This window comes from Heterocephalus glaber, unplaced genomic scaffold (assembly GCF_053883595.1).
Source record: "Heterocephalus glaber isolate CG9 unplaced genomic scaffold, H.glaber_assembly_v1.0 deba00000122, whole genome shotgun sequence".
NCBI lineage: Eukaryota > Metazoa > Chordata > Mammalia > Rodentia > Bathyergidae > Heterocephalus > Heterocephalus glaber.
In genome coordinates, this window is record NW_028258138.1 from 43,446,175 (window position 1) to 43,469,430 (window position 23,256).

Genomic DNA, 23,256 nt, shown 5'->3' on the forward strand with positions numbered 1-23,256 from the left:
AGTGTTGAGAAGGAATTAATTTAACCAAGAAGATAAACAACATGTTCAATTAAAACTATAAAACATTTGTAAAGGACATTGAATATATGAAAAATTAAAAGTCTTCTCACATTCATAGAGAGTAAGTTAACATTCTTGATATCAAGGTTACTCAAAACAATCTAAATATTTAATGAAATTCCTGTCAAAATATCAAAGAAATCTTTGCAAAAATACAGAAAGCCATTCTAAATTCATATGTAATCTCAAGAGATCCGAATAGACAAAGTAATTATGAAAAGACAAGAGAGTTCACTTTTTCTGATTTTAAAGTTAACTATAGTAAATCTACAGTAAAGAAAACCATGTAGTACTGGCAGATAAGCAGGGATTTAGAAAAATGAAAGACAGTGGTACAAAACAAATTTTCATAAAAATGGGGAAATGCTTTTTGACAGAGACTCCAGGAGTATTCAGTGGAGAAAACTCAGTTTTTTCAATGTGTGGTGCTTGGAAAAGTGGATATCCTCATTAAAAGAAAAAAAGATTCTTATCCAATGTAATATACAAAAATTAAATCCACTAATTATAAGAACTAAAACTATAAAAATCTTACAAGAAAACAGAAGACAAACACTTTAAAGAATTGGATTTGGCTGTGAATTCTTGCACGTAATGCCAGACATATAGCTAGCAAAATAAAACAGACAAATTGGAAATCAAAAATTTTTAAAATTGTGTCAATGAACTATAAACAGAGCAAAAGTACAACTCACAAAGTTGGATAAAATATTTGTAAATCACATATTTCACAAGAGGTTAATATTCAAAATGCATAAAGAACTCCTAAAGTTCAACAATAACAACAAAGATATAAGCAACCTAATTAAAAAATGAGCAAAAGTCTTGATTAGACATTTCTACAAAGACAATTACCACATGAAAAAATGGTCAACATCACTTATCATTAAGCAAATGCAAATAAAAATTACAACAAAATTTTACTGAACAGCCATTAGGATGTTTAATATTAAAAATGAACATAACTGTTGGCCGGTGAAGATGTGAAATAATTGAAATTCTTGTTCATACTTGATAGGAAATGTAAAATAGTGAAGGACTACTGCTGTAAATATTGTAGTCAATTCTCAAAAAATTAAAAATAGAATTACAATATGATCCAACAGTTACACCTTTGGAAATATACTGAGAAATCCAAGCAGAGTCTCAAAGGCAGAGTTGTACACCCATGTTCATAGCAGCATTATTCCCAATAGCTAAAAGGAAGAAGCAACCCAAGTAGATGAATAAATTAGTAAAATGTGTTATATGCATGCAATGAAATATTTTCTCCTTTAAAAAACAAAATTCTGACACGTTTCCACATGGATAAACCCTGAAAACATGCTAAGAAAAAAAAGCCAATTAAAAAAGAAGACAAGTACTGCATAATTCTAGTTCTATAACACATCTTTATATAACATATTTAAAACAAACTCAGAAATAGAAAGTGGACCAGTAAATATCAGACAAAAATAGAGTGAAAAGTTGTACAATGAGTGCAGACTCTTAGTCTTGCAGGATAAAAGTTCTAGAGATTTTTCTATAGAAGAATGTGCATACTTAATAATATTATAATATGGTTAAAATTAAGGGAATAAATTAATATTATATAATATTTACTATAACTTTTAAAATACAACTTTGAGAGAAAAAGACAAATGCTGACTATTGATAAAACTTTACAATATTTTATTCACATTACAAGTTTGATGTAGTAACAAAGGTTGTATAGTTTGTCAAAAATACACAGCAAGTAAAAAGATAAAGTTAAATTGTCTTTTAAGCTATATATCCTGACTAGAAAGGAAATAAAAACATGATGTAAAGCACTTAACTATTATTTAAGCTGTTTTCTCTAAGATCCTAATACTATGAATTATTAATTGTATAGCAAGCTATTTGTTACAAATTAAGTTTCTTTGAAAGGGTATTCCTCTTGCAATGTTTTTTTCTCCATTTATGGAAACTTGTCAGTTTGAATTAGAGGAATTTTGCTTGCTTGTTTGCTTATTAAAATTTCAATTGAGTTAACCCCTATATAAATTTTTAATATACTATATAAAAGTAATATTGGATGATTCTTAAATATAAAAATTGGACATCATTACAGGACTACTATGATTGAGACAGTTTTGGGGGTAAGATGCTGGATCGCAGTTGACAATCTTTCCCTTTCTCAAGAAAGTTTGGTAAAAATCTTCTACATACAGTTTGAACATATTTCATTTTATAGTTGTCTACTAAGAGTATTGATGCTTGTTGGAATTCTTGCTTTCTCTAAACTTCCCTCTTATGCAATTCTTATCTAAGCCTATTGTCATTATTATATACCTCTCTTGTTTTAAAATTCAATGGTTCTCATTTAATCAAGCACTAGTATTTTCATTGTTGACATTCCTTTCTTCTATAAACATTGTTTCCACTGCCCCTTTCTTTTTACAGGACACTCTACTCAGTGGTCTACGTAAACTTCAATTTCCACAGAATTAAATTTTTATCACGTAAAACCTTAATACTAATTTCCATTTTTCTGTGTACTTTACCTCACAATTTATTCATTTGTATATTGATGATTGTTTCAAAATCTTCTCATTTTGGATTTTCCATACTTTTACCCATGTATGTCTCAGTTAAAGAGATTTGAAGAATTACTGTACATCCTTCTTATCTCTTTCTTATAAATCCAAATTCCTTTCTATATTCTCAAATCTCAGTGAATGGTAAAATACAATATGTGTGATTGTTGATTTGATTCCTTTTTCAAATATTATAATCTCTCACTGATATTTCCACTATCTAAATGTCTATCTTATATATGAACTATCTTATATAAACTATCTTTCAGACAGTTTTTCAGGGTGCTGCTTTACTTTAGCTTTGAACAAGAAAAGTCTCAGTGGGCTGTGGTGGTGCACACCTGAAAGCCCAGCACTCTGGGAGTCTGAGGCAGGAGATTGCAAACTTAAATCCAGCCTAGGCAATTTAGTGACTTATAAGACCCTGTCTTATAAAAAATAAAAAAAAAAAAAAATGGGGGAGGTGCTGGGGATTTGGGGATGTAGCTCAATGTGAAAACCTTTGTTTCAATTCTCAGCACCACACACAAAAAAATTCTTCAGTTTTTCTTATTGATTAAATAAATCCATTATCTTTGCTACTTCTAAGATGGTTATTCTAAAAATAACATTTCTTTGACAAGGCTTTACAAAGCCAGTTGTACAAAGGCCCCCTTAGAAGTGTCATTCTTTAATCACTGTTCAACATGAGTTCCTGCCCATAATTCGACCAATAACCCTCTTGCATGTACTGCTAATTTTCTATCTGGTTACTTTTGATTATACTACTATGCTTGTTATGTCTCACAATTCAGTCTACTTTTGTTAGCCCACAGAATTAGCAGAAATTTTAGAACACAGGAATAACTAAATAATTTAATTGAGAGAAATACATAAATATGAATATAAAAGGAAATTTTGAAGAAACCAAACAGTTAATGATTCTTTTTTTTGTAACTTCCAATGCCTCTCAGTTTTATTTCTATTTTTAATTGTCATTTTCTCTTAAAATTTAGGCTTTAACTAGGCAACAGAGCTACTGTTTGCCAAATTCCAGCTAAGAATCCATAGCACAAAGTCAAAGCTTACAAAAAGAACTCTCAATCTGCACAACTAATTTCAGAAAATAGTTTAGTACATTTTTGTTATAAAATTTATTTACAGGAGGTTATTCACATGTATTTATCAAATCTATTCCTGATAATTCACAAAAGCATAGAAACAAACTGCACAATAAATCCAAGGCAAGTTTTGTACAAAAAAGCAACTCAAGTTTTGAAGTAGGACATGCAGTATTCCTGCTGAGATAACTAATACTGACAGAGGGGCGCTTTCTCTGACGCCACACGAGGAAGCAGCGTCACACTCCTCACCCTCCAGGCTGACATCGTACAACAGCACAGCGCTGCCACGGCCGCATCAGCAAAGGCCACAGCTGGCACATGCTCCGCCCTGCAAATACGCTTCCAACTGCAATAAATAAATTTCAAATTTAACGTCAGGTCCAACTGTACTCAGCGTGCACGTGGTCCCCAGCGCCATGCCCAGTACCGCAAAGACAAAAAAGACAACAGAGTTTCACTACTTTGGGCACAAACAAGCCAGTGAGTGGTGACCCAGCAGATGAACGCAGCCTGAGAAGTCGCCTGAGTGGAGAGGACGCTGCGTGCACGCTGTGGGGACGGCCTTCCCGAGCCACATGTTACATTAACACTAGGGCTGGGCAATGCTGGATCCCGCTGTTTTTCACGCCTCCCTTAGAAACCCAGAGTTTTTAGACAAGCCCTTTGTTGTGAGAGCAGGAAAGGAATCTTAGGGTAACAATGAGATTTCTTGTCAAAGGTCTGTGGAGGAAGCTTGGACCACAGTGGGACCCCCCCGTACCCCGACTTCCTCACACGCAGCCCAGGACAAACTGCACCCACAAACCGGCAGGGCTGGCTAGTTAATGATTCCTGAGGGAAGAAAAGTTTTAGTAAGTTTGAAGTTATTATCAAAAATATATAGTTATCAAAAATGTGCCAAAAGTTTAGATTCTATTCTAAAAATCTAAAACTATTCCATTCTAATACTCTCTTTACTAAGAGATTCTGGGTCATATATCAGAATGGGCATGTGTGTTATAGTTGAATAAGGTACGACAATTTTATCAAAATTATCGTGTGTGAAATACACACACTTGTCTCAGTTGATCTCTTTTTCAGATGTGCTTTCTGAAAGTAGTTCAAAACTTGCTTACATAATGGAGACAGCTTTTCTAGAGAACTTTCATTATAATGTATGGAAGTTTTCACATGAGTGAAAATAGAATTAACATGAGCTATATGTGTGTGACAATGAGAAGAGAGAACAACTTTGATTCCTAAATAATTATTTAAAATAGTTTTGTAAAATAACAACAAATAGAATTTTATAAAATAGGTATCTATTACATATTTATTAGCATTTTTTACATTATTTAATTTTAAAACAAACAATTATTTGGTTAAGCAAATCTAGAATAGCTAAATGTCATCATTCATACAAACTATAATTATCAAGTAATATGTGAATTTCCCAAAACTAGAGAAATGGTTAATTTTTCTGTCTTTATGCTCAGCAAAGATTATACCTTAACATATTAGAGATTTGTTACAATGTGAGAAACCGTTTAATATTAAATATATAATAAAAATATGTTGATCATAAATCTAAAAAAAAGAATTTAGAAAGTGTAGTGGTTAAGATGGAGTTTCAGCCTGATTGCCATGGAGTCACCTGAGGATTGGTGGAGAGCACTTCTGGGTCTGTGTGGGTGGGTCCTGAGACATGACCTTAGAGGGTAAATCTGTTCCCTCCCCTTTCCCCTCTTTACCCTCTTTTCCTCTGCTTTACTTCTCGGACACCATGAACTAAGCAGTTTTGCTGCATCATACCCTTCACCTTTAATGTCTCTGCCTCAGAACCTTTGTAATCATAAAGCTGACTAATACAGAAAACAAGTTTTGGATCAAAGTAAATATTTAGAAAGCATCTAATCTCAGATTAAAAAAAAAGATACAGAATGGTGAGAATGTTGAACAAGTATCTAGTGATTTTTGAAAAAGGTGAAGCCTCATATCATTTAGAAGGTGTTCTTTTCTCTCCCCATTCAATTCTTATTTAATTTCTCCAGAAACAAAGATGATTTGTTTATTTTAAATTAGCTATATAATTATTGAAATCCACTTCATATAATTTATATTAACAAATCATTATATGAATTTATAACTACAGTGTAGGCTGCCTTTCACAAATGTTGGTGTTATTAGAACAATGTGTTTATCAGCAGGAAATAAGCTCACATTGAATGGATCACAAGTTAAATGTCAATTGACCCTACTTTTTGTTGTTTAAATTGCATAATTTGTCATATGCTGAAAACATATACAGGGAGGCACCTCAACTACTCATTTTTACAAATGTAATATAATTATATTCAATTTGATTTCTTAATTTTTCCAGGGAGAGAACAAGCTTAAATGACAAGTAAACATTATTTGTTGATGCCTTCATTTTAAATTGAAAGAGATTTAGAAAGGTTATATGATTATGATATAATTTAGACCTTGAAATTTTTGCTTTCTTTGAAAAAAAAAATGTATAAATTGCATAACCTCAAGTTTTATTATAAAAAAATTCATAAGAAAAAAACACTTCAGGTGAATGTTCTTTTTTAAAAATAAAACTATTTGTTTTCATTTTTCTACTGTTTATTAGCTCAATCACTGGTCGATCCAAAGTCCATAGCACTTATATTACCCATCAATATATTATTTGAAGTGCAAGTAAAATGAATTTTAGTCAGTTGTTTGTTCACATTTCTTGACTTCAATTTCTTTTCAAAGAGAAATGGCACTGTCTTTAAAACTAGAAATTTTCAGAGCTGGAGCAAGTTAATCTGCCAATGGCCAGAAAGTTTATATAACTCTTGTCTATTATACTGACAGCTGTACTACAACACACCCAGCATCTCTCTTTAAGGCAGGGTAAAATTTGCAGTCCTGTTATGAGGTAGAATATGAAGGTGTTCCCATATGCCTTTCCTTTATATCTCCAGTCACATGTAATTTCATCATTATTTGCTCAGCCATGCCAAATATTGACAATGTTAATGCCACAAAAAGGCATGCAGCAATCATAGTAGTTAAGTGGCTCCAATATCTAAATGATCAAAATGAATTAATTATTTTAAAGGAAATTATAAAACTTTTGCAAGCAGACTTCAATGATTGATTGGCTGTATAAATATGGATCTTCTAATTTCAGTCAAATTTCTAATATTATGATATGTATGTATGATGGGATTTTATTGGAAGTTCTTATGACTTTAAATCTTTGCTCTTTCTTTTGTAGTTACCATTCTTTAAAAAATCAAAGTAAAAATGTTTGTCTCAACAGAGTATGTAATGCATTTTGAAAAATACGTTATTTCTTATTAAATAAAAGCATATATAATTTACACCCTTTTAAATATAAACAATGCCCTCACAATTACACACACATAGCAGACAACTCCCTGTAACAATGAGAACATTTTAAAAATATTTTTTATTAGAACATGTTTCCAGTACATGATGATTCCATTCATCTTAGGGAGGAGGTACATTTATTTAACATATCTTGATTCTTGTTTTGTTTTGGGTTTTTTTTTATTTTTTTTTTTTTTTTTGGTGCCAGGGATCAAACTCGGTTCCTTGAGCTTGTGCAGCAGGTGGCAAAACCACTGAGCTAAATCCCCAGCCCATATCTTAATTCTTTTTATTGCTCTTCTCCTCCCCATTCTACTATCTCTCTTTCTCTGGATCCCTTTCCCCATTTTCTGGTTTTTATTTTTTAGTTTATGTTTGAGATATATACTAATTGCTTTCATTGTGGGTAGTTGGTACATATACATGACTCAGCTTAAATTTTTATAGGCCCTCCTCCCTCCACCTTTGGTCTCTTGGTCTTTTTCCAATTTGTAGATGTTTCCTTTTATCCTTTTATCAATCTTTTATTTTGGTCTTTATTTTTACTTTGGATTTCTCATATGGCATTTAAGCTTGTGTGTCTGATTTATTTTACTTAACATTATGTTTTCAAGGTATATCCATTTTCTTACAAATATCTGAAGCTTATCCCTCTTTATAGTCAACTAGTATTCCATTATGTATTGATACCACATTTTTTAATTCATTCATCTGTTGAAATATAGGCTGCTTCCAAGATTTTATACTGAGAGACAAAATTCATGGGTTATAGTATATTTTTTCTACAATGCATGCCTTAAACAAGTGAATTGATTTCTTTTAACCTCAATACTTCTACTGTGTAATATAATGGAATGAAAATTTTTGATCTTACGCAGCACTGGAAAGGGGATGATTACCTCCTCTTCATAAGGGTCATGTTTGTCACTCTTATAACAAAGGACATGTTAGCAAGAGAAAATTTACTTAATCATAATTTTACAGGACACAGAAACTTTCAGAATGAAGACCAAAAGAAATATTGGAAAATGCATACTTTATGCATATTGACTTTGATAAAGTACTGGCTGTTGTGCAGAAAAGTGATTAGAAAAAAAAATGATGTGATCTGATAATATAAACTGAATGAAGAGACCTAGTAAATCCTGTCTTCCCAACTTGATTGTTCAGTTGTAGCATTTCTCATCCCTGGATTTTAGACAAGGGTAGATCAGAGAATTTCATTATGGTTAGCTCCTAGAAAGAAAAGGGAAGCAGAAAAAGTAGATTAACAGTTCTAGGTTTTATGACTGGCTTTGGAGAAAAGAGTTCTGGTTCCTGTGACCAGTCTGGGGTAGAGTGCTGGTGGTCTCTCTAGAGGGAAACCTGGAACCCCTGAAAGCACTGGCTTTTAAAGAAAGAAAAGGAGACGGCCTGGGGGACAAACAGCAGTTTAATTCCTCTGGCACTATTCGACAATCACAAAGGAAAGAAGCAAGGCTTTTATACATGTAGGAAAGCAGCTTAGTTATTCTGGCTAATGTCTTTCTGATTTTAACCTCTGGTGACAAATGACTTTAAGTGACTCATAAAAGCTACAGGCGAATTCACAAGTCCCCTGTTTCCATTCACTAATCCCGTACATCAAAGAGCACGCCGCAGCCCTCTTATCAGATGGTATTAAAAGAGCAGGACGAAAGTCAAGCCCACCGGCCCACCACAAACATCACAGATGTGTATAGTGAGTTGTATCTCTCTTACCACCTATAGAGTCATTGGGTCTTGGTCCTCTGATCCCAGAAAATGGTAAATAAGAAAACTAGGAAAACCTGTTTTTCTCCCGTGAGACTTTTACAACATCTCTTAAAGTTTTCTGGCATTCTTTTAACAAACAGACTTGTGAAATTTCCCAGAAACGACTTAATTTTCTTAGTTCACAAACTTCTTGTGATCAAGTCTTACAACTAGATAGCTGAATTCTACAATTTCCCACAGTAGAGGAATTTTAGTTTGTGCTTGTTTGTTTTGTTTTGTTGTTTTCTTCAGGAAAGAATGAGGGTTTGAGAGACAGAAAGGCAGAAGAAGGTGAGAGAGAGAGACCTTGGTACATAGGTTGCTTCTGAGTTATCCAATGTATTTTTTTTTTTTTTTTTTTTTGGTACCAGGGATCAAACTTGGGACCTTGCACTTGCAAGGCAGGCACCAGAACCACTGAGCTAAATCCCTGGCCTTGTCCAATGTATTTTAATAAAAACACTATACCATTTTGCCATACTTTAGGGTAGTATTTTCTAAGCCTTGATGTTTACTTAATCCTTCTTATCTATTACAAACAGGTGGGAAAATGGTACAAAAGTATATACATAATGAAAGTGAATATATTAAAAGTGTAAGCTGAGATACAAATGAAGATAAGATCATTTCAAAATAATGTTTTATTATTCATCGATCAAATACTATTTTCAGATAAGATAGTTTTATGTAGTCAGAACATGATGGTATTGGTTGAGAAATTATGAAGTATTATTTCTTTCCCAAATTAATGCCATTTGACTCAGATAGCTTAACTTTCTTTCATCTTGATTACATTTTAGATAGGATTCTACTCACTTTAAGTTTATGACCTCTCCTTTCTTCAAACATTTACTTGGGAAGCTTGTAATTATAAATTCTTTCTCTGATCTTTGAGGCATAGAAATTGCTTAAAAATTATTTTGATAAGTTCATAATCCAAGAGTGTCTTTCTAAGGACTTAAGACCTGTGAAAATTATCTATCTATTTATTTATGTATTTATTTTTGACTCAAAGTTTTGCTATGTAGCCCAGGCTGGCCTTGAAATCACGATGTAGCCCAGACTGGCCCTGAACTTATGGCGATCCTCCTGCCTCAACCCCCAAGTGCTGGGACTACAGGCATGCACCACCACACCCAACAGGTTTCAATTAGCAATAATTGCGCCTCAGATAAACCTTATTGGCTACAATACTGCCATTGCACAAAGCTGCACCCAGAAAATTTAACAAGTACCTTATGCAAGTTATAATTTTTTTCCTATGCAGTGAAAATAGTAGAACGTTTAGTTTACCTTTGAGAAAAGCCAGCTGGTAAACCTAGACCCTCTAGCCTTTTCAGTGAGCTCGTACCGAGTCCAGACTAGTGATTTTAGTTTGTGTGCCAATTTTAGCTTTTAGTAAATATTTAGCCACAGTAATGGAAATTGGTTAACATATGAAAGTTACTTATATAATGTTATTTATATTGCATTATAAAAAGACATATTTAAAATAATAAAATATATATTTTAAACATAAAATGTATATATTTTTGTATTTAAATCAGTTATTTATATGGAATTTATTTATTTATATTATACCAGTAAAAAGTTCCTACCAACTTTTTTCATTTTTATATTAAAGAGGCTTATAGCTCATAGTAACCATGCATTACAGACTCATTAAGTAATATCTTTATTACATATAATTATTTATAATTTATATTTTATTATAACTTTTAGCCTTTAAATAAAGATAGCATGTTTAAATCCCATTGGCATGTTAAGTCCAAAATTTTCTAATGATCTTCCAGTCAGTTTCCATGGTGAAAGAATCTGAGTCTTACAAAGAATCATGATTAGTTAACTCAAATGCAGAGATGGGCCTCAGGATGAGATTTTTCTTCCAATTCCTAGGCCAATACAAAAAGTGGTTCCTAAGTTCATGAGTTCAATTGTCTCCATGATTCTGGTTGCAAACCAAACTGGATGAGAACTGAATCAAATTTTCCCAAAAGGTAAACATTAAACTGAACCATTGAATTTGATTCAGTTCTCGTCCAATTTGGTTTGTGATCAGGATCGTGGAAAGAACCAAGTTCACGAACGGAGATGCCACCGCAGTAATGCCTCAGTTCACAAACTTCTGTTCGGAAACAATTCGGTTCACAAACAGAAGTGTTAGCAAGATTTTGCTTCCATTGGAAAACTCCACATCAGGAACAAACACAGCCATATTCCCCACACAAACACAAATGCATCTACCTCCTCTAACTAGTAAAACAAATTAAGTTTTGTAAACCAAGGTACCATTGTACCTAACTGAGGTGAAATTTTCTCAATTGATTAATGTATTGTTCTGGTTGGTCCCTATTTTTAGTGCATAAAGTCAACAGGGGATTTGTCTGTAAAGTTAAATATTCCTATATATTTGATTCACTGTTTAAAAGTCAGTATTTTTGACATCTATAACTGTTACTACAAGGGTTGGTCTTGTCCATAACTTTCTAATTAGATACACACAGACTTGTGAAACTCCTAATTGCTCAAATAAAATTCTTAGGCAATGTAGCAATTTTTGTGTATGTCATTTATTTCTTGCATGTGTCTTTGAGGTATTTTTACCTCTAGTTACTCAAGTATTTTCTAAGTGATGAGTTGATCTAAAAATTAAGTCATATTTCACCCTAAATTGAATGGCATAAATTCAATTACTATGTTTTCATTAGAATGTGTCTTTGTGGGCTTTCAAAAATTATCACTGCCATTGCTACCCACTGTAAGAAAGGGGAGGTCTAGTGCTGAGATGGTAATGCCAACCTAAAGTTGAGCAAATAGTACAGAAGAATGGATGAAAATAGCCATCTATTGTGTCTTTTATAAAGATCATCACTGTGATTTGTGTATTAATTATCCCCCCAAAGGCTCATAAGTTTTCTTTCCCCAGGGGGGCATTATTAGGAGATGATCAAAGTTTTAGGAGACAGGGCCTAGTGGGAAGTAGTTAGATCACTGGGGGTGTGCTGTTGAAAGAGATTGTGAAATCCTACACATCCTCTTTCTGGTCTCATTCTAGATGTCATTGTATACACTGACATGCCCTTCCACCACCGTCTGCTCTCATCAGAGGCCAAAGCAATGGGAAACTGGAACTTTCAAAATTGTGAGTTAATTCAATCTTTCCCCTTTATAAAATTGATATCCTCCAATATTTGGTTGTAGCAATACAGAAAGCAAATATAGTCACATTCCTTAAAATTTCCTTTCCATGTAACTGTCATGGTCAGATTTGGTGAAAGGATAGGAGAGATTTCAAAGATCTTCCAACTTCCATCTTGTAGAGGATATTGAAGATAGTCATATACGCATTTTTAAAAATTTATATATTAATTGGTACATTTTAGGTATATAATACATTTACATTTATCATTGGGTATTTGTACCTGAACATGATGTATCTTAGTTCTTATTTTTTCCCCATTACCTATGTGCCCTTCACCCTCACCACCCTTCCCTATTTACATAGATTCTGTTTCCATTTTTTTTTCTTTCTCATAATTTTTCCTTTCCTTTCTTCCCTTTCCCCTTCCCCTCCCACCACCCCTCCACCTTTGGACCTTTTCCTATTTCAAATTATCAATTATTCATTTTAATCATTTTCATCCTTATTTACACTTTCAGTTTCTCACACTAGAGATACTATTTGGTATTTACACATGTGTGTTCTATTTATTTCACTTAAGAGTATGGCCTCAATATGCATCCATTTAGCTATAAATGACTAGTTTCTCATTCTTTATGGCTGAGTAGTACTCCATTTTATAAAAAAACCACATCTTCTTTATCCAGTTTCCAGTTTATGGGCACTTGGGCTGTTTCCAAACCTTAGCTATTACAAATTGTGTGGCTATAAACATAGGTGCACATATATCACTGTGGTATGATTCTTTTAATTCTTTGGGGAAGATACCCAGTAGGGGGATACCTGGGTCAAATGGGACCTCTAGTCCTAGTTCCTTGAGGTATCTCCATACTGATTTCCATGGTGGTTGCACCAGTCTGCACTCCCACCAACAATGGAAAAGGGTTCCTTTCTCTCCACACCCCTGCCAGCATTTGTTATTGGATTTCTTGATAGCAGCCGTTCTTTCTGGGGTGAGGTGGAATCTCAGTGTTGTTTTCATCTGCATCTCTAAATTAACCAATGATGTTGAACATTTTTTCATATATTTATTTTCTGGTTTTACTTCTTTGTCTGAGAAATGTCTGTTCATTTCAGATACCCATTTTTGAATTGGGTCTTTGAATTTGGGGGGTCTGATTTTTTTCAATTCTTTGTATATTCTAGATATTAGAACTTTGAAGTACAGCTGCTAAAATTTCTTCCCATATTGTAGGTTGTCTTTTAGCTCTGTTGGTAGTTTCTCTTGCAGTGCAGAAGCTTTTTGATAAGATGAAGTCCCACTTGTTGATTCTTTGTGCTAGTTCCCATGCTACTGAAGTTTTGTTCATTAAGCCTTTTCCTATGCCAATATCATTGAGAGTTCTACCTAACTTATCTTCCAGCAAGTTTACTGTTTCTCTCTTGATAGTTAGCTCTTTAATCCACTTCAATCTTAGTTTAGTGCACTGTGATTGGTATGGGTCTAGTTTTAATCTTTGGCAGGTTGAAATCCAGTTTTTCCAACACCATTTATTGAACAGGCTATTTTTTCTCCAATGAGGGTGATTGGCTCCTTTGTCAAAGATGAGGTAGCTGAGTATGTCTGGACTTGTTTCTGCATCTTCTAATCTATTCCACTGATCCTCAGGCCTGTTTCTTTGCCAGTACCATGCTGTTTTTATCACAGTAGCTTTGTAGTATGGTTTCAAGTTGTGGATTGTGATACCCCAGCCATGTCTCTGTTGCTCAGAATTGCTTTTGCTATTCTAGGTTTCTTCTGCTTCCAAATGAATTTTTGGATTGTTTTCTCTAGTTCTGTGAAGTACGTTGTTGGAATTTCAATTGATATTGCATTAAATCTATATAGTATTTTAGGAAGTATGGCCATTTTCTCTATATTGATTCTTCCTACCCAGGAACAAGGGATATCTTTCCATTTTCTTTTATCCTCTTCGATCTTTTTCAGAGTGCTGTAGTTTTCAGTGTAGAGATCTTTTGCTTCCTTTGTTAGGTTGATTCCTAGATATTTCATTTTTTTAGATGCTACTGTAAAAGAAATTATTTCCCAAATTTCTCTCTCAAGGGGTCTGCTGTTTGCGTATAAGAAGGCTATTGTCTTTTGAGTGTTGACCTTATATTCACCTACTCTACTGAATCTGTCAATTAGGTCTAGAAGTCTTTTGGCATAGTTTTTTGGGTCTTCTATGTAAAGTATCATATCTTCAGCAAATATTGACAGTTTCACTTCTTCCTTTCCTATCTTTATTCCTTTTATTTCTTTCTCTTGTCTAAATGCTATGACTAATGTTTCCAGTACAATATTGAACAGGAGTGGTGATAGTGGGCATCCTTGTCTTGTTCCTGATGTTAGCACGAAAGTTTTCAGTTTTTGACCATTTAGTATGATGTTGACTATTGGTTTTTCATAAATAGCCTTAATCAGGTTAAGATAAAGACCTTCTATTCCAATTTTCTGTAGCGTTTTTATCATGAATAGGTGTTGGATTTTGCCAAATGCCTTTTCTGGATCTATTGAGATGGTCATATGGTTTTTGTCCTTGACTCTATTAAAATACTGTATTACACTATTACATTTATTGATTTATGGATGTCAAACCATCATTGCATCCCTGGGATAAATCCGACTTGGTTAGGGTGTATGATCTTCTTGATGGCTGTCTGCATTCTTTGTGCCAGTATCTTGCTGAGGATTTTTGCATCTATGTTCATTAGAGAGATTGGTCTGTAGTTCTCTTTCTGGGTTGGGTCTTTCCCTGGTTTTGGTATCAAAGTAACACTTGCTTCCAGGAAAGAATTTGGAAGCCTTGCTTCCCTTTCAATTCCCTTGATGAGTTTAAAGAGTAATGGTGATAGTTTTTCTTTAAACGTCTTGTAGAATTCAGCAGTGAAGCCACCAGGACCTGGGCTTTTTTTGTTCATAAAATATTTATTACATTTTCAATTTCACTCATTGTTATTGGGGGGTTTAGAATTTCTATATCTTCTTCATTTAACTTTGGCAATCCATATGTATCTAGGAATCTGTCCATTTCTTCTGTGATTTCCATTTTATTAGAGTACAGGTTCTCAAAGTAGGTATTGATGATCCTCTGAATTTCTGCTGGGTCTGTTGTGGCTTCACCTTTTTCATTCTTAATTGCATGGATTTGAGCCTTTTCTTTCCTTTTTTGATAAGGTTGGCTAAAGGTTTATAGATTTTATTTATTCTTTCAAAAAACCAGCTCTTAGATTCATTGATTTTTTTGTATCTTTCTCTTAGTCTCCATTGCATTGATTTCTGCTCGGATCTTCATAATTTCCTTTCTTGTATGAACTTTGGGTTTGTTTTGGTCTTCTTTTTTGTAGGAGCTTGAAGTTCTGCATTAGGTTATTTATCTGAGTTCTCTCTGTTGTCCTAATATGGTCATTCACTGCTATGAATTTCCCATGTGGAACTGCTTTCATTGTGTCCCACAGATTCCTGTATGCTGTACTGGCATTATCATTTACTTATAAAAACTGCCTAATTTTTTTTTTAATTTCCTCTGTGACCTATTGGTTGTTCAGGAGAGTGTTATTCAATTTCCATGTGTTTGTTGGTGTTCTGCAGTTTCTTATGTTATTGACCTCCAATTTTATTGCACTATGGTCTGATAATATACAGGGGATAACTTCAATTCTTTTACATTTACTTAGATTTGCCCTATGAACTAGCATGTGATCTATTTTGGAGAATGACCCATGTGCAGCTGAAAAGAATGTGTATTCTGATTTTGTGGAGTGGAACCCTCTATAAACATCTCTTAAGTCCATTTGTTCAATAGCTTGTTTCAGTTCTAGAATTTCATTGTTAATGTTTTTCCTAGAGGATCTGTCTATTTGTAATAGAGGGGTGTTGAGTTTCCCCACTACAACTGTAGTAGTGCTTATTTGGTTTTTCATGTCCATTAATATTTGTTTTGTATAGTTGGGGGCATTTGTATTTGGTCCATAAATATTTAGGATTGTCATTTCATGCTCTTGGATTGTTCCCTTCAAAAGGATGTTGTGACCATCTTTGCCTCTCTTAATTAGCTTTGGTTTGAAATCTACTTTGTCTGCAAATAAGATTGCTACCCCTGCTTTTTTCTGGGATCCTGTCACATGGAGAACTGTTTTCCATCCTTTTACTTTCAGTCTATGAATTTCCTTTTGAATTAGGTGTGTTTCTTGTATACAGCATATTTTTGGATTTTGGTTCTTAATCCTTTCTGTCAGTCTATTTCTTTTGATTGGTGAATTGAGGCCATTAACATTGATAGTTATAATTGAGAGATATTGACTCATTCTTGCCATGATGATTTATTGTTGTTGGCTCTTTTCTTATTTTCCCCCCTTTACCTTTAGTGCCTTACCTTGTGTGATGTCTTCTCTCTGTTGGCCCTCATGGAGTTGTGAACTTCATTGTCTTTTTCTAGGATACTGCATAAAATTGCTTGGAGTGCTGATTTGGTGCTCATGAAGTTTCTCAGGTGTTCTTTGTCATGAAAGTATCTAATTTCCCCATCGATTTTGAAAGATAATTTTGCCGGATACAACAGTTTAGGTTGGAAGTTATTTTCTTTTAAGGCTTGAACTACTTCACTCCAGGCTCTCCTTGATTTGAGGGTTTGTGTTGAGAAATCTACCATGATTCTGATGGGCTTTCCTTTGTAGGTGATTTGTTTCTTTTCTCTAACTGCCTGTAGGATTTTGTTCTTCTGTTAGGTTTCTGGAATCTTGACTATTATATGCCTAGGTGTAGATATTTTTTGATCGTGGTTGGGTGGAGTTCTATATCCCTCACTTATCTGTGTGTCCAATTCTCCACCTCTGTCTGGGAAGTTTTCTACTATTACTTCTGTGAACAGTTCTTTTTATGTCTATTGTACTTTCTCCTGTATTTTCATGGACTCTTATCAGTCTTATGTTATTCTTCTTTGCATCATCTAGCAGCTGTTGGATTGATTTCTCATGGCCCCTTGCTATCTTTAAGCAATCTCTGTTTTCACGGTCCTTAACTGCAGTCCTGTCTTCTATATTTGATATTCTGTCTTCAGATTCTCTTAGTCTTCTCTGCATGCTTTCAATGGAATTTTTAATCTCCTGAATATCTGTTTCAATCTGTTTCATGGATTCCAGTTCTTTCTTATGTTGGGTAGTCATGGTTTCCATTTCTTTCTTATGCTGGGCATTCATGGCTTCCACCATGCTTCTGATCTCATCTATTTTCTTGTCTGTTTCTGCTTTAGAGCCTCTATTCATGTCTTTCCCTCTACTCACCATCTCTGTATTTATCTGGGAGATTATTTCTGCTTTGAATTTTTCTAGAGCCTCATGTATCTGCTTTGTTACTTCCTGTGCTATCAGTTCAGGGTGTCCAGGTGGTTGATTACCTGACTTTTCCACCTCATTTCCCCCAGAATTTTCTTTTTGTGGCATGGAAGCCTGTTTATGCCTTGCTTAAATGTCTTTTCATTTTTGTTTTTTGGTACTGTCCTTGGTTTAATTCCTGGGTTGATATTTCAAAATTGCTTAATGTAGGTATCTTTGTTGCTTGTGTTTCAAACCCTTGTGGAATGATTGCTTTTCAGAGGTGTCTTTCAGATATGGCTTGTGTTTAGGTTTTGAGGCTCTAATAACTCTGAGGCTGTTTCACTTTCCTTATACCAGGATGGAAAACTGATTAGATCAATCACAACATGTTAGGCCAAATGTTACAATCAGCAATACCTTAGCATCAAGGGCAGCTTAGAAAATGACAATTTGTGGTAGTTATTAATCTATCACATTTAACTATGTGAAGTATAATCCCCTGTGCCTCTGTAGTGAGGGACCAGGTAGCAGAAAAGCTGTAGGGTGGGGGGGGGATATGGAATTGGCCCTTGCAGGTGCCCGCGTGGCTAAGCAGAGCACTGCATGAAAGCGGGGCTCCAAGCTGCTCGCGGCACCTCACCTTGCTGTGCACAGGAACTGGAAAGCAGCCAAGGAGCCTCAGACTGTTTGGCCCACCCATGGCTGAGGAAGGCAGGGCCCATATTTGCATTATAAAACACCAATTAACTTGGAAATAGCAACAAATGATTGCAACTTTTTCATTGTAAGGTGAGTTATTAAATTTCTAGTATGATTTTTTGAGTAAAATAATGGTTTTATAATAAGCTCCAAAATTTTAACAGACACAAGTTTCATTAAAAATAAAATAGATCCCAGTGAGCTGTGGTGTGGGCCAGAGCTGTGCGGCTGCAGTCAGATCCCAGCCAGGGCCCTGCTGAGACACCAGTGGCTCAGGCACACAAGTCCAAGCCAAAAGGCCACCCAGAAAAGAGCTGCACAGGTGCACAAGCATCAGCCAGGGGCCTGCCCCATACCATCAGGAAGGGCATGGAGACCCTAGCCAGAAGCCTGCTCAGACACCAGTGTCTAGGGTCCCCAGCTCCCAGCCAAAGGCCCTCACAGACAACAGTTACACAGGGACCCCAGCAAGAGGCACACCTACTTACTATTCCAAGTGTGCACAGGCCCCAGCCAGAAGCCCACTCAGGCAACAGGTCAGCTCAGGGACCTGGAAGGCAACCATTCTGAACCCAGGAATTGGTACACTGGTGAGCACCAGAGAAAAGGTGGCTCAGTGGCTTGCTGAGAACTGAAGACCACTGTGTGAGCAAAAAGTCAACTCAACAGAGGCACAGTAGGCTGCATCGGTTGAAATGAGAAGACAGGCCAATAAGCCTCAGATGAGACTTAAAGATCTCCTAGGGAACCCCAAAGGGAAAGGAGATGGAACAATCTGATAATCAACCACCTGGACTCTATGAACTGGCAACAAAAATGGATCTGGAAAAAATGAAATCAGAAGTAATTTCTCAGACAACAATGGAGATTGTGCCCATAGTGCAAGACATGATTAGTAAATATAGTGCAGACACAGATAAAAACATAGAGGAGCTGAGGAACATGATGGAATTCCAACATAGGAAATAAATTGAATCCATAAAACAGATCCAAACAGATTTCCAGGAGATGAAAAATTCCACTGAAAGTTTACACAGCAGAATAAGCCAATGTGAGGATAGAATTTCAGATATAGAAAATAGGATTGCAATTAGTGACCAGGAAAAGAAAACATTCTTTAAAATAGTAAGGGACCATGAGAAATCAATCCAACAGCTGCTAGATGATGCAAAGAAGAACAACATAAAACTGACTAGAGTCAATGAAGAAACAGGTGAAAGAGCAAATGACATAAAAAAAACTGCTTACAGAAGTGATGGCAGAAAACTTCCCAAGTAGGGGAAAAGCACTTGACATACAGACAATTGAGGCATACAGGACTCCAACTAGCCATGATAAAAAAATGTACACATATGCATATAATAGTTAAAATTCCAGGAACCCAACAGAAGAACAAAATTCTACAAGCAGTTAGAGAAAAGAAACAAATCACATACACAGGAAAGCCAATAAGAATCACAGCACAATTCTCAACACAAACATACAAGGCAAGAAGAGAATGGAGTGATGTATTTCAAGCCCTAAAGGAAAACAACCTCCAACCTAGATTGATGAACCCTGCAAAATTATATTTCAAAATTGCTGGATAAATAAGATACTTTCATGTCAAACTGCACCTTAGGAACTGCATTATTACCAAACCAGCACTCCAAAAAATTTTAGACAATATCCTAGGAAAAGACAAAAAGGATCACAACCCCAGGAAGCCCAGAAGAATGAATCCATCAGGCACAACAAGAAATTAAAAGCAAAGGGAAGAATCCAGCAAAAAAAAATCATGACAAGGATAAGTCAATACATATCAGTTATAACCATCAATGTTAATGGTCTCAATTCTCCAATCAAAAGAAATAGACTCACAGAATGGGTCAAGAATCAAGATCCAACAAAATGCTGCATACAAGAAACATATTTAATTAAAAAAGAAACTCATAGACTGAAAGTTAAAGGGTAGAAAACAACACTCCATGCAACAGGAACCCCCCAAAATCAAGAGTAGCTATCCTCTATGCAGATCAAGTGGATTTCAAACCAACACTGATTAAGAGAGACAAAGAAGGACACTACATTCTTGTAAAGGAATAATCCATGTGGAAGAGATGACAATCATAAATACATATGCACCAAACACTAGTGCCCGCAACTATATAAATCAAATACCAACAGACATGGAAAATGAAATAAGTACTAACACAATTGTAGTGGGGGACCTCAACACCCAAAGTCACGAGTAGATAGATCAACTAGACAAAAAATACAATGAAATATTAGAACTCAGTCAAAATCTTGCACAAATGAACTTAACAGATGTTTACAGAGTGTTCCATCCCAAAAAGTCAGAATACACATTCTTTTCAGCTGCACATGGGTCATTCTCCAAAATAGACCACATACTCATTCATAGAACATGTCCAAATAAGTGCAAAGTAGTTGAAGTTATCTCTTGTAGATTATCAGACCATAGTGTGATGAAATTGGAGGTCAATAGCATATAAACTGCAAAAATTTTATAAACACATAGAAAGTGAACAACACACTTCTGAATAACCAATGGGTCACAGAGAAAAGTAAAGAAGAAATCAGACAGTTCCTACAATTAAATGACAATGACAATACAACATATCGGAATCTATGGGACACAATGAAAGCTGTCTTATGAGGGAAATTCATAGCAGTGAATAATCACATTAGGAAAACAGAGTGAGCCCAATTACACAATCTGATGCTTAACCTCAATGTTCTAGAAAAAGAAGAGCAGGACAAACCCAAATACAAGGGAGCAAATTATAAAGATCAGGGCAGAAATCAGTGCAATGGAGACTAAGAGAATGGTAGAAAAATCAATGAAGCCAAGAGTTGTTTCTTCAAAAGAATAAACAAAATTGACAAACCCTTAGCCAAACTTATCAGAAAAAGGAAAGGAAAGGCCCAAATCCATGAAATTAAGAATGAAAAGGATGAAATTCCAACAGACCCAGCAGAAATCCAGAGGATTGTCAATACCTACTTTGAGAACCTATATGCTAATAAGATGGAAAACAGAAAAAATGGACATATTACTAGATATGTATGAATTACTAAAGTTGAACGAAGAAGACCTAGATTCTAAATGACCCAATATCAATCAATGAAATTGAAAATGTAATTAAAAACTTATGAACTAAGTAAAGCCTGGGTCCTGACGGCTTCACTGCAGAATTCTACAAGACATTTAGAGAGGAACTACTGCCACTACTGTTTAAACTCTTCAATGAAATTGAAAGGGAAGCAATACTCCCAAATTCATTCCTGGAAGTAAGCATCACCTTGATCCCCAAAGCAGAGAAAGACTCAACCAAAAATGAAACCTATAGGCCAATCTCACTAATGAATGTAGATGCAAAAACCCTTAATAAGATACTAGCAAATAGAATGTAGAAGATCAGGAAGAAGCTTATATACCTGACCAAGTGGGATTCATCCCAGGGATGCAGGGATGGTTCAACATACACAGATCAATCAATGTAATACACTACATTAATAGAGCCAAGGACAAAAACCATATGGTCATCTCAATAGATGCAGAAAAAGTATTAGACAAAATCCAACATGCATCTATAATAAAAACCCTACAAAAATTGGAATACATGGTCTCTACCTCAAACTGATAAAAGCCATCTATGAAAAATCAACAGCCAATATCATGCTAAATGGTCAAAAACTGAAATCCTTCACACTCAAATCAGAAACAAGACAAGGATGTCCACTATCACCACTCCTGTTTAATACAGTTTTGGAAACATTAGCCACAGCAATTAGACAAGAGAAAGAAATAAAAGGAATAAAGATAGGGAATGAAGAAGTCAAATTGGCATTATTTGCAGATGACATGATACTCTATATAGAAGACTGCAAGAACTCCACCAAAAGTCTTCTAGAAATAATAACCAAATTAAGTAAAGTAGCTGGATACAAGTTCAGCACAAAAAATCAACAGCTTTTCTGTACATGAACAACAGACTCATTGAAAGAGGAATGGGGCAAACAATTCCTTTCAAAATAGCATCCAAAATGCTGAAATACCTAGGAATCAACCTAACAAAAGAAATCAAAGACCTCTACCCTAAAAATTATAGCACTCTGACAAAAGGTATTGAAGAAGGTATTGGAAAATCAAAAGACATCTCTTGCTCTTGGGTAGGAAGAACCAGCATTCTGAAAATGACCATACTTCCAAAACTGCTATATAGATTCAATGGAATCCCAATTTCAATTCCAGCAGCATACTTCACAGACCTGGGGAAAGCAATCCAAAATTTCATTTGGAACAAGAAGAGACCTAGAATGCCAAAGGCAATTCTAGGGAATAAAGACAAGGTAGGGGGTATCACAATCCCCAACTTGAAACAATACTACAGGGCCAGGGATTTAGCTTAGTGGTTTTGCTGCCTACTGCAGAAGCACAAGGACCCAAGTTCAAGGACCCACGTTTGATCCCTGGTAGCAAAAAAAAAAAAAAAAAAAAGTAAAAGAAACTCTACTACAAATCTACTGTGATAAAAACAGCACGGTACTGGCAAAGAAACAGAGCTGAGAACCAGTGGAACAGATTAGAAGATGCAGAAACAACTCCAGACACACTCAGCCACCTCATCTTCAATAAAGGAGCCAAACACCCTCATTGGAGCAAAGATAGCCTCTTTAATAAATGGTGCTGGAAAAAGTGGGTTTCAACTTGCTAAAGATTAAAACTAGACCTATATCTCTCTCCATGCAGTAAACTAAAATTGAAATGGTTCAAAGATCCAAATATTAAAACAAAACACTAAACTGGATGGAAGAGAGTTTAGGTAGAACTGTGGAAGACATTGGCATAGGAAAACACTTTTGAACAAAACCTCAGTTACAGGTGAACTAGCACAAACAATCAATAATTGGAATGTATTCTTATTAAAAAGCTTCTACACAGCAAGAGGAACCACCAACAGTGTGAAAAGGCAACCCTCAATGCAGGAAAAAATTTTCACCACCAGTTCCTCAGACAAAGATCTACTATGCAGAATATATAAAGAACTTAACAAAAAATCAGATCTCCAAAATTTAAAGATCCAATCCAAAAAAGGGCATCTGAAATGAACAGGCATTTCTCAGATAAAGAAGTAGGAATAGCAAATAAACATGTGAAAAAATGTTCAACATCACTTGTCATTCTAGAGGTGCAAATGAAAGCAGCACTAAGATG

At 35.0% G+C, this 23,256-nt stretch overlaps 2 pseudogenes; one reads left to right on the forward strand and one right to left on the reverse strand.

The window, feature by feature from the left end:
• LOC101698675 (proteasome subunit alpha type-6 pseudogene) overlaps window positions 1–23,256 on the forward strand; it is a 178,739-nt pseudogene that overhangs the window by 108,988 nt on the left and 46,495 nt on the right.
• Window positions 9,998–10,071, reverse strand: LOC147830406 (U4 spliceosomal RNA; annotated as a pseudogene).